Below are 14,154 nucleotides of genomic sequence, written 5' to 3'. Positions count from 1 at the left end.
AGCCCCAAGCCAATCTTATTTTCGTAAGCAAAATTATTGCAGTTACTGAACAAAGAAAGGGGGAGAGGCTAGGGGATGGGATGTCATCACACTCTTCGGGAGTGGTCATACCCTAGACAGGGATCATGGAGAATTTGTATTTTTTCCATTCCAGATTCTAGATCTCTGCAATGTTTGACTTTCTACCGCGTATACCCATTTTTAATTTAATTTAATTTAATTTTACTTTATTTTTTATTTTATTTTATATTTTATTTTATTTCTTTTTTAAAATTTATATCCAAGTTAGTTAGCATATAGTGCAATAGTGATTTCAGGAGTAGAATCCCCTGATTCGTCCCCTACCTATAACCCCCAGTGCTCATCCCATCAAGAGTCCTCCTTAATGCTCCTCACCCATTTAGCCCACCTCCCAGACATAAGAGTCTCTTAAGTTTTGCCCCTGCTCCCTGTGTTTATATTATTTTTGCTTCCCTTCCATTATGTTCATCTGTTTTGTATCTTAAATTCCACATATGAGTGAAGTCATATGATATTTGTCTTTTTCTGACTAATTTTGCTTAGCATAATACACTCTAGTTCCATCCATGTTGTTGCAAATGGCAAGATTTCATTCTTTTTGATTGCTGAGTAATACTCCATACAATGTATACCTATTTTAGGAGCGGCAGTGGGGTAGGGGAGGAGATAAAGGCAATTTTTAAGAGTTAATGTATTGTATCCCCTTCCCGCCTTGGGTTCCATACACACTATGCCACCGTCTGGTCATGCTACGGCTTCTTTTGTATGTGTTGGGGAGGAAAAGCAGTAAGTGTAGAGTTAGACTTTGCCCCACCTGCCTGCCATGGGAGGTCAGATCCAAAGGAAGAGCCTGTAACCAACCCCGGTGAGAATTCATTCACCCGATGCACAGCAAGCCAGTAAAAACTGACACCGAGCTTTTGCAGTGAAGGAAGATAGGGTATTTATTGGTGTGGTGCCATCCAGAAGCACGAGGAGCTAATGCTCAAAATGCCCCGATGGCTTACAAGTGAGGGTTTTTCAGGGCAAAATTTGGGTCAGGGATCTTCTGAGAAGGTAGATGCTGTTGATTAGAAGCCCATGAAGTCATGTTAACAGTTGTTCCTTAGTTGGTTCTGGTGTTGCTTTGTCCGGTCCCAGGGAGGTCAAAAGTTTGTTCCACCTTTTGAGGGACTTGGAATCTGAAAAATGTCTTTGTTCTGTGTGTCACAGATTTCGTGAGCTGCATCTGGTGCTTATGTGTTCAGGATAGTGCTGGTTAGCTGCCTGTATGTGCTCGGACTGCTTGTAGGTGCATACAAGTAGTTGGGCTGTATTTCTTCACGTTCCTTTGAATAGTAAGCAAGCATTTCTATCTCTTGGGCCTGGATTTGTATGTTGTTCCCTGGTCAGTCCAGCCATGTCTGGGGATCATATGACCTCTAGTTAGTTCTATCGTCTGCACTAAGAAGATGGGTGTGGGATTCAAGCCTTTTTTGTTTCGTTCAAGTGGGTTATGGGTAGGCATGAATAGGGACAAGCTGGGAGATGGGTAGCTGGCTTTCCATAGAAGGCGCCGGAAGCCCCCATGCACAGAGTCAGTTCTGAGCAGGAAGAAAGCAAAAAGGAGGGAGAGTCTGAGCACCGTCCTCAGCAGTGGAGCTCTGTGAAGAAAGGGATTTGTAAAGGGATTGTTAGGAAGTCATGCTAATGTAACTCCCTCTGCATGACCTAAAGAGACCTTCAGTCAAGATCCCTGTGACTTTTCAAGGCTTTTTGGAAAAGATTTCAGATGTGATGCTCTGACGCAAAGGGACTCAGAGACCAGAAGGGCCCAGTTTTCTTTGCCACACTGTGCCTTTCTCACAGGAAGGAATGGTGCTGTCCAGGCAAAGTGAGTGCTCTGGTCAGCACCACATTTCTAAATCAGTGGGTTCTGGTTTGTACATCAGTTCCTTTTGAGCTGCATCGGTGTGAGTCTACCCTGAGAGGTTGCTCACAAAATGGAATTTCTGGTCCTGCAGACCTGAGGACCAAATTCTCTAGCAGTCACCCCACCAAGACACCGCCCCCTCAGTGGCCCTCCCCAAAGCAGAGATAACACCTTCATTTTCTCTTTCATCTAACAAATGTTTTTGTTATCTGCCAGGCACAAGGCTGTGTGCTAAAGATACGGTGATGAACATAAACAGGTATGAGCCCAGCCTTCATGGGGCTTATAATCTAAGGAGTGAGAGGTAGGACAGACATAAATCAAATTATGCCACAAACAACTGTACGATTGTGTTATTGTGTTATGGTCACGATTACAGGAGGTCTACTACATGGGGCTCTCGAGGGATCGTGACAGAGGGATTTGGCCCAGTCAGGGAGACCTGAAGTTGAGTAGGAGATTTGGAGGTAAATAGGGCAGGGAAATATGCTCCAGAGGAGGGAGGAAGGACATGGCAGGTATGAAAGACCTAAAGAAGTGGAGACGCTGAAGGAGAGAGCGAGGTGGAGAGGGTTGGGAGAGAAGGTGATGGGGCGGGAGACCCAGGTGCCAGTTCACGCACACCTTTGTGTTTTAAGAAGAGTGCTCTGGCCAGAATGTGTGAGGGCAGACAATTTAAGGGGCTATTACCAGTCTCATTGGGCAGTTATACTTCCCAGAAAAATCCTCACATTGGCCGCTAGAGGACAGGCATGAGGCTGGTTGTCTGCCGTAGCCAGTAGTTGGAGGCGATTTAAATGTCCATCACCACGGGTCCAGATAACTACAATGTGGATGTCCATTGAGAAAGACTACACAGTTATTCTAAGTAACAGGCACATACAACAACAAGGACAAATCTTAAAAGTACAGGGCGGAGTGGAAAAAATAAGAAACTGAGGTTTATAGCACAATACCATTTAAGCAAATTAAAAATACATGCACCCTAAACAACACGCGTGTTTTGTAAAGACACACACACGCTGGGGAAGGGAGGAGGAGTGGAGAAGAGATAAAGGTCATAAACAGAGAAAACAAGAGAGAGGGTGTACTGAGCCCAGTGATTGTAGTCTTCATAAAGCGAGTAATGAGTGACCCAACCTCCACATCTGGGAATAAACAAATAAAAAGCTCTTGCAGTTGTTGAACGAGGAGTAGAGACCCCCCAGACGAGGGTGCAAGTAGTGAAGACGATAAGTGTATGGAGTATGTTTTATGAATGAAACATACAAAACATATTAACAGCACCTGGTACATAATAAGTCCCCAACAATGTGAACTGTTATTATTTGTTATTTAACCAAGCTACATGGAATTTCTTGGTCAGCACTAGGAAATTTACTGATAGATCCCTTCTATTCCCCTCAGGAGGGGTGACCTTGCCCAAAACAATGTATTCTTTGCTAATAATATCCTTTTTTTCTGCTCCCTCTCCACTTCAAAAACCTTTCCTTTTCTTCAGCTCGGTGGGTGGGATGCTGCCCAATTCACGAACCGTTTCAATAAAGCCAATTTGACCTTCTAAGTTACTCAGTTGAATTTCTGTCGTTTGACAGTAGTAGTATAGGAGATTAAAGATAAATTCAAACAAACAAACAAACAAACAAACAAACAAACAAACAATTGTGAGCTCCAAATCTCTTCTGAGGAGCAACTAAGGTCAGTATTTGACATTTAGGAGAAACAGCTCTTGAGACCTTCACAAACGCAAAATTTGTGATATCCTTGCCAGCATTAGCTTCATAAAATGCAGGATATAGGGCTGAGACTGGATAGATGGTCGTGCCATCATCATTGAGACAGAGATCACAAAATCAAAAAGAAGCTTGATGGGGGGGGGGGAATGATGCATTAATTTGGGGCTGAAACAGTTTGTGTTGAAGTCTGCGATCCTTCTAAGTGCACACGAAAATATTGAGGGCCTACTATGCGCCTTCATAGGTACTAGGAATGTGCTAGGTACTGGGAACACATAGGTGAACAAAACAGATGATCCTAACCTTATTGGGCTGGCAAGTGTATCAAATAATCAAACGACATAAAATGTACTTCTAAACTTTGGCAGAGGTTATGTAAGAAGTTATAAGATACTGGTATGTAAACCAATATAGTTAAACATTTACTTACGTCCTTAATAGGTTCCTGAGAAGACTCCCTGAAAGGGCAATTTCTGGGTCTAAGGATCTGTTTGTTTTAATTTATTCAAACTTTTTAAAATAGAATTTATCTTTTGGAGCAACCTGTGGTTTCACACACACAAATTTTTTTTTTATTATCTTATAGAGGCTTTGGGGAATGAGAGGCTACTGAAAACAGACAAAGGCCTTAGTTTGTTAAAATAAGGTCCAACGGCTGACTCCGGACTAGGGTGACAAAGTAAAAACTACATTTCCCAAGGAGCAGCGCGGCACGTCACACGGGAAGGACGGCGCATGCGTGAAGGGGTTCGCGCTGCGACTAGCTCATAAAAGGAAAACAGCGTGTGTGGCTCTTGACGTGCCGCGAATCTTCGAACGTAAGGGCGTTAGCTAACGCTTTGAAAAGCATTCGAGGGACGCGCCCGCTCCTGCCGTCGTAATTTCCAGCGCGACGTGCTTACTCCGTTCGTGGCTTGGCAGGTGGGGCTGGGTCGCGGTCTGGGGCCCCCGGGAAATGGCGGGAGCGGAGGGTTAGGGTCCCCGGTGCGTCCCTACTCCCGGGCCTTGCCGAGGCGGCTCTCGAGGGGCGGTGCGCACGCGCCCTGGGCGGGGAGAGGCGGGGCTGGAGGAGGGAGGGCCGGCGGTGTTTGAGTTTGCGCGTGCGCTTGCCGAAAGCTGGCGCGCGCGGTGCGGGGCGCTAAGGCGGCGGAGGCGGGGTACTCAGCCCAGGTGAGGGAAGACAGCAGCCGAGGATGCGCCCCCCTTAAGGAGATGACTTCATTCGCCCTCCAGAGACTTCCAGTTGCCTCCTCATCTGTCTGCGCCCGTTTACAGCCTAGGGCTCCAGTCTGTAGCTGACATCTCATCTCCAGGTCTCTTGAGAACCCACTCCAGTCTAGGCCCCCAGCATTCCACTGAAATGGCACTTTGTCAAAGCCACCAATGATCGCAACGTCGCCAAATTCAGTTTTAACTTCGTTCGCACTCGCGTAGCAATTTTTGATGCAGTTCATCGTTGCCCCTTCTTGAAGCACATTCTTCATTTGATTTGTGCAATAGCCACGTCTTTAGCCTCAGCTCTCTGGCTTCTCCTCTGCTGATTTCTTGTTCCTCTTCCTTATCTCTAATGATTACACCGCCCCCAGGCCTCATCCTGGATCTCTTCTCCGTGGTCACTTCCTAGGAGCTATCAATTTCAAGGCTTTAAATATAAATACTGTGTGTTGTGCTCTCAAATTTCTATCTGCAGCCCAGTGCTCTACCTTGAACTCCAGATTCTTATAGTCACCTCTCAAATGATATCTCTTAAAATGTCAAATCAGCATCTCAAACATGTACAAAACTATTATTTTAAGTTTTACCCTTCTCGTACCTTAACCTGTCTGACCATTCTTCCAGTTCTCATGCCAAACACTGAGTTATTCTTGGTGTATTTTGTCCCCCTCCCCTTTCCTTCTCCAGTATATTATGTATTTGCCCTTGAGGCTTTGAAGTTTCACTATTGGGTGTCTAATTGTAGATTATTCTCTTTGGCACTTTGTCCTTTTTGCCTGAGAATTTGTGTCTTCAGTTCTTTGACATCCCTGTCATTGTTTATTCAAATTTATCTGTGTATCTACGCTGTCCTCTATGTCCCTTTTATTTAAAAAAATTTTTTTTAATGTTTATGTATTTATTTTGAGAGAGTGCACATGTGCATGCAAGCCGGGGAGGGACAGAGAGAAAGAATCACAAGCATGGAGCCCGACAGGATTCAATCCCACGAACCATGAGATCATGACCCGAGCCAATATCAAGAGTTGTTCCTTAACCAACTGAGCCTCCCAGGGGCCCCATCTCTATGTCCCTTTTAACTTTCACCTACAAATAAGTATATGGGACTATTTGTTTAATGTCTGTGTTCCTTTCTGGACTGTAAGTTTTGTACAGCAAGGCAGGGACTCTTTGCCTCATTCACTGCTGTATGTTCCTCATGCCTGGCACAGCAGTATTTAACAAATTATTATTTTTTTTTTTTTAATTTTTTTTTTCAACGTTTATTTATTTTTGGGACAGAGAGAGACAGAGCATGAACGGGCAAGGGGCAGAGAGAGAGAGGGAGACACAGAATCGGAAACAGGCTCCAGGCTCTGAGCCGTCAGCCCAGAGCCTGACGCGGGGCTCGAACTCACAGACCGCGAGATCGTGACCTGGCTGAAGTCGGACGCTTAACCGACTGCGCCACCCAGGCGCTCCTTTAACAAATTATTGAATGAATTAATTTATAGAGAAAAAGTACCTCTTCTCCGTAAGTGGGAGTAGATTGTCTTTCTTAGAGTATGTTTATAGGAACTATTTTTTTTTTTCTGGGATTGGAGAGAAGGTATTGACTAACCGAGCTTCAGAATTGGTGCATGCTTCTAAGCTGAAAGACTGTTTTAAGAGATTTCCAGGATTCAGCTCCCATAATCTATTTTGAAGACTTAGTAGGTGCCAGGCCCTGTGCTAGTTGCTGGGAATATAGGGACAAATACTCCTGCTTCTCTGTCTTCTGAGAGTTTGTGGTCTGCAGGAGAGACAAGTTAATGCAAGTGTCTCGTGCGTGTGTGACAGGTACAAGAACAGAAATTTGTGTACTGTGCTTTGGAAATTTTGATTGCCCTTGGCATCAGGGCACCTGAGCAGGGCCTGGGACAGCCAGATCCCCCTGCCATTCTCTTCTGGCTGCAAGCAGCTTTGTTCTTTTACACGAGGACACAAATAACATCATAAATACTATGTTCTATGTATGCTGTGGTGTGAGAAATGTTGGCAAGTACTGCTGTGAAAGTATTAACTTGGCTGCCATTTGATTTGCACCTGAAAGACGAGCAAATTTGAGACCCACGGAGAGGTAGGGAAAGGATTAAAGGACCTGAAGCATGAAAGTCTGTGCTTGCTTGGGATGGGGACACTGGAATTGCTTACTGCAGTTGCTGTATGGTATTGCTGTTTGAGAGGGGCTGGCTGTCCAGGATCTGAAGTGGTGCCTTGAAAGTGTTTTGTCGGGGCACCTGGCTGGCTCAGTTGGTGGAGTGTGTGACTCTTGATCTCGGGGTCATGAGTTCAAGCCCCACGTTGGGTGTAGAGATTGCTTAAATAAACAGACTTTTTAAAAAATCTTAAAAAAAGAAGTGTTTTGTAAACCACAGTGTGTGTTTTATAAATACCTGGCCCAGCACGAGGCACCCTGTTCTCAGTGGGTAGGTCCATTAGAATTCATAGTTTTAGTGACCCAGCTTTCCGGAGCTGGAAACAGGGGCATGTAGTAAGTCAGCCTTTTAAACCTCATTTCTAAATTTGTGTACAAAGAGTCTTACAAGTGTTTTAAAAATGAATCTTCTATAGGATCCTGTATCATTTGCATTGGAAAAAATACCCAGTATGCATCACTTCAGGATTTGTGGTCACTCTATCTGTGGAGGGGAAGCTACTTTGTTGAACATTATACCAATAGGTTTGGGATGTTGATCATGAGCCTTAAGGCTTAGGTCATAGAGTCAGACAGATCTGGATTTGAATCCCACCTCTTCCACTTATTACTTGTGTGACTTCAGTAAAGTCATTGATTTCTCCAAGACTCCTGTTTCCACAGTGTTAAATGAAGAGCAGTTTAGATGGAGTCATCTACATAAAAGTGCTTAGCTCATAGTAGGTATTCAGTAAGGAATAGCTGTCAGTGTTTGTCGTAGATTCTAAATCTAAAGTTCTCTCTTGGCCAGCAAGAGAGCAGACGCAGGATTAAAAGCAAGAGATGGCTAATGTCTGCGAAAAGACAAGACCCCGAATAAGGGTCCTTGCTCCGTATTTATTAAGATCAGAAGGCTTACAAACGTGATGGGCATGCACAAAGAGACAATGAATCTGTGAACATTAACTCATGGGCATGAGGGAAAGGGGGGTTTGAAGATACACGGTGTTTGAGGTTTGGGTCAATCCTGGCGCCAGGCAGATGGGCAGATGGTTGTTAATGGCAGACAGGAGGCGCAATGTCTGTTTGTCTTAGCTAGCCTAGGGGATAAAGCAGATAGGGGAAATAACCTCAGGGTTAACAAGGCACCTTTTCTTTTGCTAATCAGCTCTGCTCTGGGCTGCTTCACCCACAGCAGCAGAGGTCTATAGCCCTATTTACCTGTTTACTTAATTTGGTCCTTCCCTCCTGTGAAAGCAGCTTTACTGCTATAGTACTAAATTGGGGGGCACTTTTGCCCTGAATACCTAATCTTGCTTACTTCATATACCTTTGTGTTGGGGGCCTTTGCCCCCTACCACGCCTATTCTGGGGGCCTAATCTTGTCTACTCAAGCTTGGGTAAGAGCATCCTATGGCTTTGTAATTCTTTATGCCTTGTTAACCCACTGGTGCAAGCCCAGGGAATTTCTAAACTTATTTCCCACAATTGTTACCTTTATGTTTATCAGATGCCACTATGAATCGCCATCCTATTGGTGACTCTTTCAGTGCAATCTTTTTTTTTTTTTTAATTTTTTTTCCAACGTTTTTTATTTATTTTTGGGACAGAGAGAGACAGAGCATGAACGGGGGAGGGGCAGAGAGAGAGGGAGACACAGAATCGGAAACAGGCTCCAGGCTCTGAGCCATCAGCCCAGAGCCCAACGCGGGGCTCGAACGCACGGACCACGAGATCGTGACCTGGCTGAAGTCGGACGCTTAACCGACTGCGCCACCCAGGCACCCCTCTTTCAGTGCAATCTTAATAACAGTTGATTGAGAGTTTCTAGTAGACGAAATGGTCTTACTTCATGATCTCTTTTGCTAATGAATAAGCCGAAGTCCTTACAAAGTTTGAAATTGGGAGGGAGAACATAGATTTTAGAGTTTGCAGTTTTGTAACTACCTGTTATTTCCTGAGTTACCGAGCATAATTTAACCACTCTGAACTTCAGGTTCCCCAGCTATAGAGAGGGTGTGCTTAGGCGATTGTTAGGTTTCAATGAGAATGATGTATGTAAGCTCTGGTCTAGAAGCATGGTAGGTAGTAGGGGAAAGAAATCCGCACCTCCTTAATTTTTTCAAACCAATTGATGAATGTAGATTGTTGTTGAGCGTGGCTACATTGAGAGTATGGGATCTGAGTGTAGGGTCTTAGATGCCTGCCTTCCGTTTGATTCAGAACAAAGCTCTGTCTTAAGCCCTGTGGGATTGATGTTAGAGTGGTTTAAGTGTAGAATGTTTGGATTTGTTGGTATGAGGCCTTGGCTTCTAGACAAGGTGCTAGAGAACAGATTTAGACTGAGTGGTTAGCGGTTAACACGTTCTTTGTCTTTATAATTACCTATTAGGCTTCTCAGTTGCAGATAACAAAAAGCTAACCCAAACTAGTCCAAGGAGAAAAGTAGTATCCATTAGACTCTAACTGAAAAGTCCTGGGTATACCAGCCTCAGGCACGGTTATATCCCAAAACCTAAGTTATGTCACCAGGAATTTTTTTTTTTTCTTTTAATGTCTTTCAGCTCCACTTTCCTCCATGTTGACTTCTGTCTCAGACAGGCAAAAGCCTCCATCAGTTCCAGGCTTCCCTGCTACTCTGTTAACAACCAACTGAAAGAAGGTATCTCTTTTCAGATAGCTTCCAGCAAAAGATCTTTTTTTTCCCCCTAATTTCTGTCTAATTTTAATTAAAACAATTTTTAAAAATTTTTTCAAACATTTATTTTTTTGAGAGACAGAGCACTAGGGGGGCAGGGGCAGAGAGAGAGAGAGTGAGTCACAGATTCCGAAGCAGGCTCAAGGCTCCAAGCTGTCAGCACAGAGCCCAACATGGGGCTCGAACCCATGAACCGTGAGATCATGACCTGAGCCGAAGTTGGATGCTTAACCGACTGAGTCACTCAGGCGCGCCCCAGCAAAAGCTCTTAAATTGATTTGGGCCAGACTTAGGTCACATTCCTCTTCCTGAGCTAGTCACGGCGGTCAGAAAGAGTGGAATACTCTTGTGGGCCCAGGTCATATACCCATCTTGGAGCCAAGGTGAAGGACATTTTCTCGAAGGAGAAATTGGGAGTACTGTTACCAAAATGGAGAGAAAAGGTGATGGGCATACACTGAGAGGTTGCTTCCAGTAATGATGGAGGAGCTCAGATCAGGCCAACCCTCTCACAGACGATGACCATAACTCGTACAAATTAAAACAAAACAAAAACCCACTAACTGGAGTCAGTGGAGCAGGAGCTGACCCCCAGAAGGGAGTGGCACTGATGAGGTGTTCTCAATGTCTTGTTACGTGATACTCATCTTGAAAAGATAGCCACGCAGAGGGAGTTCCAGTTTTTTTTTTATGTTTGTTTATTTTTGAGAAAGAGAGAGACAGACAGAGTGCAAGCAGGGGAGGGGCAGAGGGAGAGGGAGACACAGAATCCGAAGCAGGCTCCAGGCTCTGAGCTGTCTGTCAGCACAGAGCCTGATGCGGGGCTCGAATTCGTGAACTGCGAGATCATGACCTGAGCCAAAGTCGGATGCTCAACCGACTGAGCCCCCCAGGTGTCCCCCAGATTCTTGATATAAAAGTCATTTTACCTAAATGTCCCACCCACCGATGAATGGAAAAACAAAATCCATACCAGTGGGGTATTATTCAGCCATAAAAGGAATGAAATACACATGTATAGCAGGAATGAACCTTGAAAATATTGTGCTAAGTGAAAGAAGCCAGTCCCCAAAGGCCACATAGTGTGTGATTTTGTTTCTATGAAGCATCTAGAACAGGCAGATCTGTAAAGTCAGAAAGTAGAATAAACAGTTGCCAGTGGCTAAGGGGAGTGACTGCTGATGGGGACAGGTTTTTGGGGTGTACAGGCTTTGGGGGTCCTGAAAATAATTCTGAAATTAGGTCGCGGTGATGGTGGCACAACCTTTTGAATATACTAAAAGGCCGCTGAATTGAACATGTAAAGGAAGCCACATAAGCACATGGGAAGGTGCTCAGCATCAGTGGTCACCAGAGAAGTCTAAATTAAACCCACAATGGAAAACCACTTCACACTAGCTAGAATGGCTAAATTTTCTTAAATAAAATGAAAACAACAACACTGTATGTCATCGGGCATGTAGAGCAACTAAAACTTCCATATGTTGTTGGTGGAAAGCTGGTACACCTTCTCAGGAACAGGGTCTGGTCTGGCGGTTTCCTGTAAAATTAAGTATCCACCTGAGACCTAAGCACTTAAGAGAAATGAACATATGTCCGAAAAAAGACTCACATGTGACTGCTCGTGACAGTTTTATTCACAGTGGCCCCGAACTGGGAATCACCCAGGTGCCACCAAAGCGAGGGCTGGTTAAAGAAACAGTTTTTTTCATACAGGAGAATGCTGCTGGGCAGTGGAAAGAAACAGACTCCTGATACACATACCACCACCGATGAATCTCAAAAACATGTTGAGAGAATCCAGACCCTAAAGATGGTGGATGGCATGATTACATTTCAGTGAAATTCTAGAACAGGTGTAACTAATCAATAGTGAAAAATGTCAGAATGGTGGTTCCCTCTGGGTAGAAATAGAAGGTGGGGCTTTTTTTGTTTGTTTTTTAAGAGCATGAGCAGGATAGAGGAACAGAGGGAGAGAGAGAGAATCTTAAGCAGGCTCTGCGCTCAGCATGGGTCTGACCTGAGGCTTGATCGTATGACCCTGGAATCATGACCTAAGCCCAAATCAAGAGCGAGATATTCAACAACTGAGCCACCCAGGCGCCGCGGAAGTTGTGGCTTCTAAACCGGTTGGAAGAAGAGAGTGCTAGGAGCCAAAAAGTGTATAGTGTTGGGCCTTGCCTCAGAATTCAGAAGAATGCCTGAAACCTTGCAGGGATTGCCTGGCCTCCCAGGGTTAAGAACAGTGATAGATCAGCTGGGGCCTTTGGACTCTGATAACAGGCAGCTTGGGCTCAAAGCCATGTCCTCCCAGCTGGGAGCTCTGGCCTTTCAGCCAAGTTCCAGTGCCCGGTGCTTGGTTCCCACAGGCTCTGGTGTTGCAGATGTTTTCTGGGGAAGTCCAAGTTCACAACCGACTGGATCCAGTTAGTGGGAGTTTGTTGTAAAATCATAAAATGAAGTGGTTCTCCCAAGCAAGGCGCCACCCAGCAGGCAGAGCTCACACAGGAGAGCACTCCTCCATGGTGTGGTCTTTGTGCAGGCCATCCGCTCAGAGCCGCTCCCCTCAGGCTCGGGATGCATCAGTGTTTTCTTTTGCTTGTGCCTTTGACTGCTTTGCTCGACTTAGCATAGTCCCTGTTTTTTCCTGGCAGTTCCCTGAGCCACATCTGCGGACAGAGAGGGGGAAACTCATGTCCACTAAGTGTGTGTGTTGTCCCAGGCACTGCCTGGACCTTACTTGTGTTGTTAATCCTCCAGTGGGTGCTCTGGTCTTTATGGAGACTCAGAAAGGTTAAGGAGCGCCCACGGGGTGAGTAAAAGGCCTCATGAGAACTTAATGTTCCCTGTTCTGTCCCCTTTCCCCTCCTTGGAATGCTCCTAAAATATGCATGGCCGTTCATTTCTCTGATGACTTGTTGGTGGCGTATTTCATTTCTTTTTGTGACTTGATGCGTTTGGGCATGCGGGAATGCTGTTTGCCTCTTCCTGTGTTTACCAGAATAGTTTCTGATAAACAGCTGCCAAGCCCTCCTATGTTCTAGGCTTTGTTTCAGGTGCCAAGACACAGAGATGACTAACACTCAGTTCTTGTACTTAAGGGGCTGGAAATCCTAGAAGTGGGCTCCTACACAAATAGAAAACAGTTTTACAAGAGCAAGTGCACTCTGATTGCAGTTATATTGCATGTACAGGGAGCGGCACACAAAATGAAAATCATTTAGGTTGCTGAGGTTTACTTTAATAATTCTTTAATAATTCTTACACTATTTTTTTGTCTGCTAAATTAGGAAAAAATGGAAAGAGAGGTGTGGCCAGAGTGCTCTGGGGCCCAGGGGCGTTCCTCACTGCTGAGTGGTTAAGGAGTGCCTCAAAGAAGAGAGGGCATTTGAGCAGGAAGAACATGCTGGCATTTGTCTGTTAGGTTTGGGGGGAAGGGGCATCCGGGTAGTGGAAAAGGTTGATGGTCCACTTGCAGAGGTGACTGGTTCCAGAGAAAGCAGTTGTTCGTTGTATAATCGAGAGATGAGCTTTTCCCGGGTAGTGCGGGCGGGGCACTACCCAGCGGACAAAGCGACCCTCCGGAATGCTGTTCTCCATCTCAGCACTTCACAGTGTTTCACACTGGATAGAAATGAGGGGAGGCGAAAGCATTTTAAAAACTACCAGTCACCATTTATACGTGAGGGGATCCCGATGATTGGTATAGGGGCTGAGTGTCGGAGGCCAAAGGTCTCCAAAAACGGGGCCCACCCCCCACTGCTGCTTGCTGGTTGCAAGATTAGGCCCTGACTGCTTTGCTCTTTGACCTCCTTCTTCCCCTCCAGACCACGTGGGTCAGCTTTCAAATTTCAGTGTGCTGAAAGTTTCAAGCTCCATCACGTGTGTGTGTGTGTGTGTGTGTCTGTGTCTGTCTCTGCATCTTCCGTTTGCAAAAGGTTTTCTGAGATACATGCTTTTTTTCCTGTGTATGCATAGGATACCTCTGGAGAAATACCCAAGAAACAGTAGGGGTTACTTCTAGAGGTGGGAGATTTCATTGTACTTCTGGAATCATTTGAATTTTTTTTTATTATGTGCATATGTTAAAGGTGTTTTTTTTTTTTTTCCTTAAGAGGAACAGGCTTTGTGTCCAGCCACAGTGAGGCACAGCAATGGGTGATATTGTGATAATGTGATGAGAGCCCCAACTAAGACAGTGACAGGTGGGGTGGAAGGGAGGGGCCGGGTTTGGGAGAAATTTCTGAGGCAAAATCCCTAGGAATGGAATGGGGTGGATCAGGGAGATGTGGGGTTGCAGATGGCCAAGAAGGAGGAGTGGATGCCTCTGAGATGTGAGGCCTGGGAGGCTGGCTGGGCAGCGATGGGTGCCATCAAACCACATCTGGAAGGCAGAGCAGAGCAGGAAGTGTGAGTT

The 14,154-nt window shown here is 45.3% G+C and overlaps 1 protein-coding gene across 2 annotated transcripts in view; it reads left to right on the top strand.

Moving 5' to 3' along the window:
• The first annotated feature begins 4,422 nt into the window (after positions 1 to 4,422).
• Positions 4,423 to 14,154, top strand: part of SGF29 (SAGA complex associated factor 29) — a 31,962-nt gene continuing 22,230 nt past the window's right edge. The window contains exons 1-2 of one of the 2 annotated variants that reach the window (XM_086692495.1): positions 4,423 to 4,590; positions 9,604 to 9,701. The gene's annotated coding sequence lies outside the window, so the exon portion shown is untranslated. The remainder of the gene's footprint in view (positions 4,591 to 9,603; positions 9,702 to 14,154) is intronic. The other variant, XM_025920521.2, reaches the window with a different exon arrangement.

The sequence above is a fragment of the Puma concolor genome, chromosome E3 (genome assembly GCF_028749965.1).
Source record: "Puma concolor isolate L17-30 chromosome E3, mPumCon1.1.hap2, whole genome shotgun sequence".
NCBI classification, from domain to species: Eukaryota; Metazoa; Chordata; class Mammalia; order Carnivora; family Felidae; genus Puma; species Puma concolor.
Note: the sequence above shows the minus strand (reverse complement) of the source record. Positions and strands in the feature narration are given on the sequence as shown.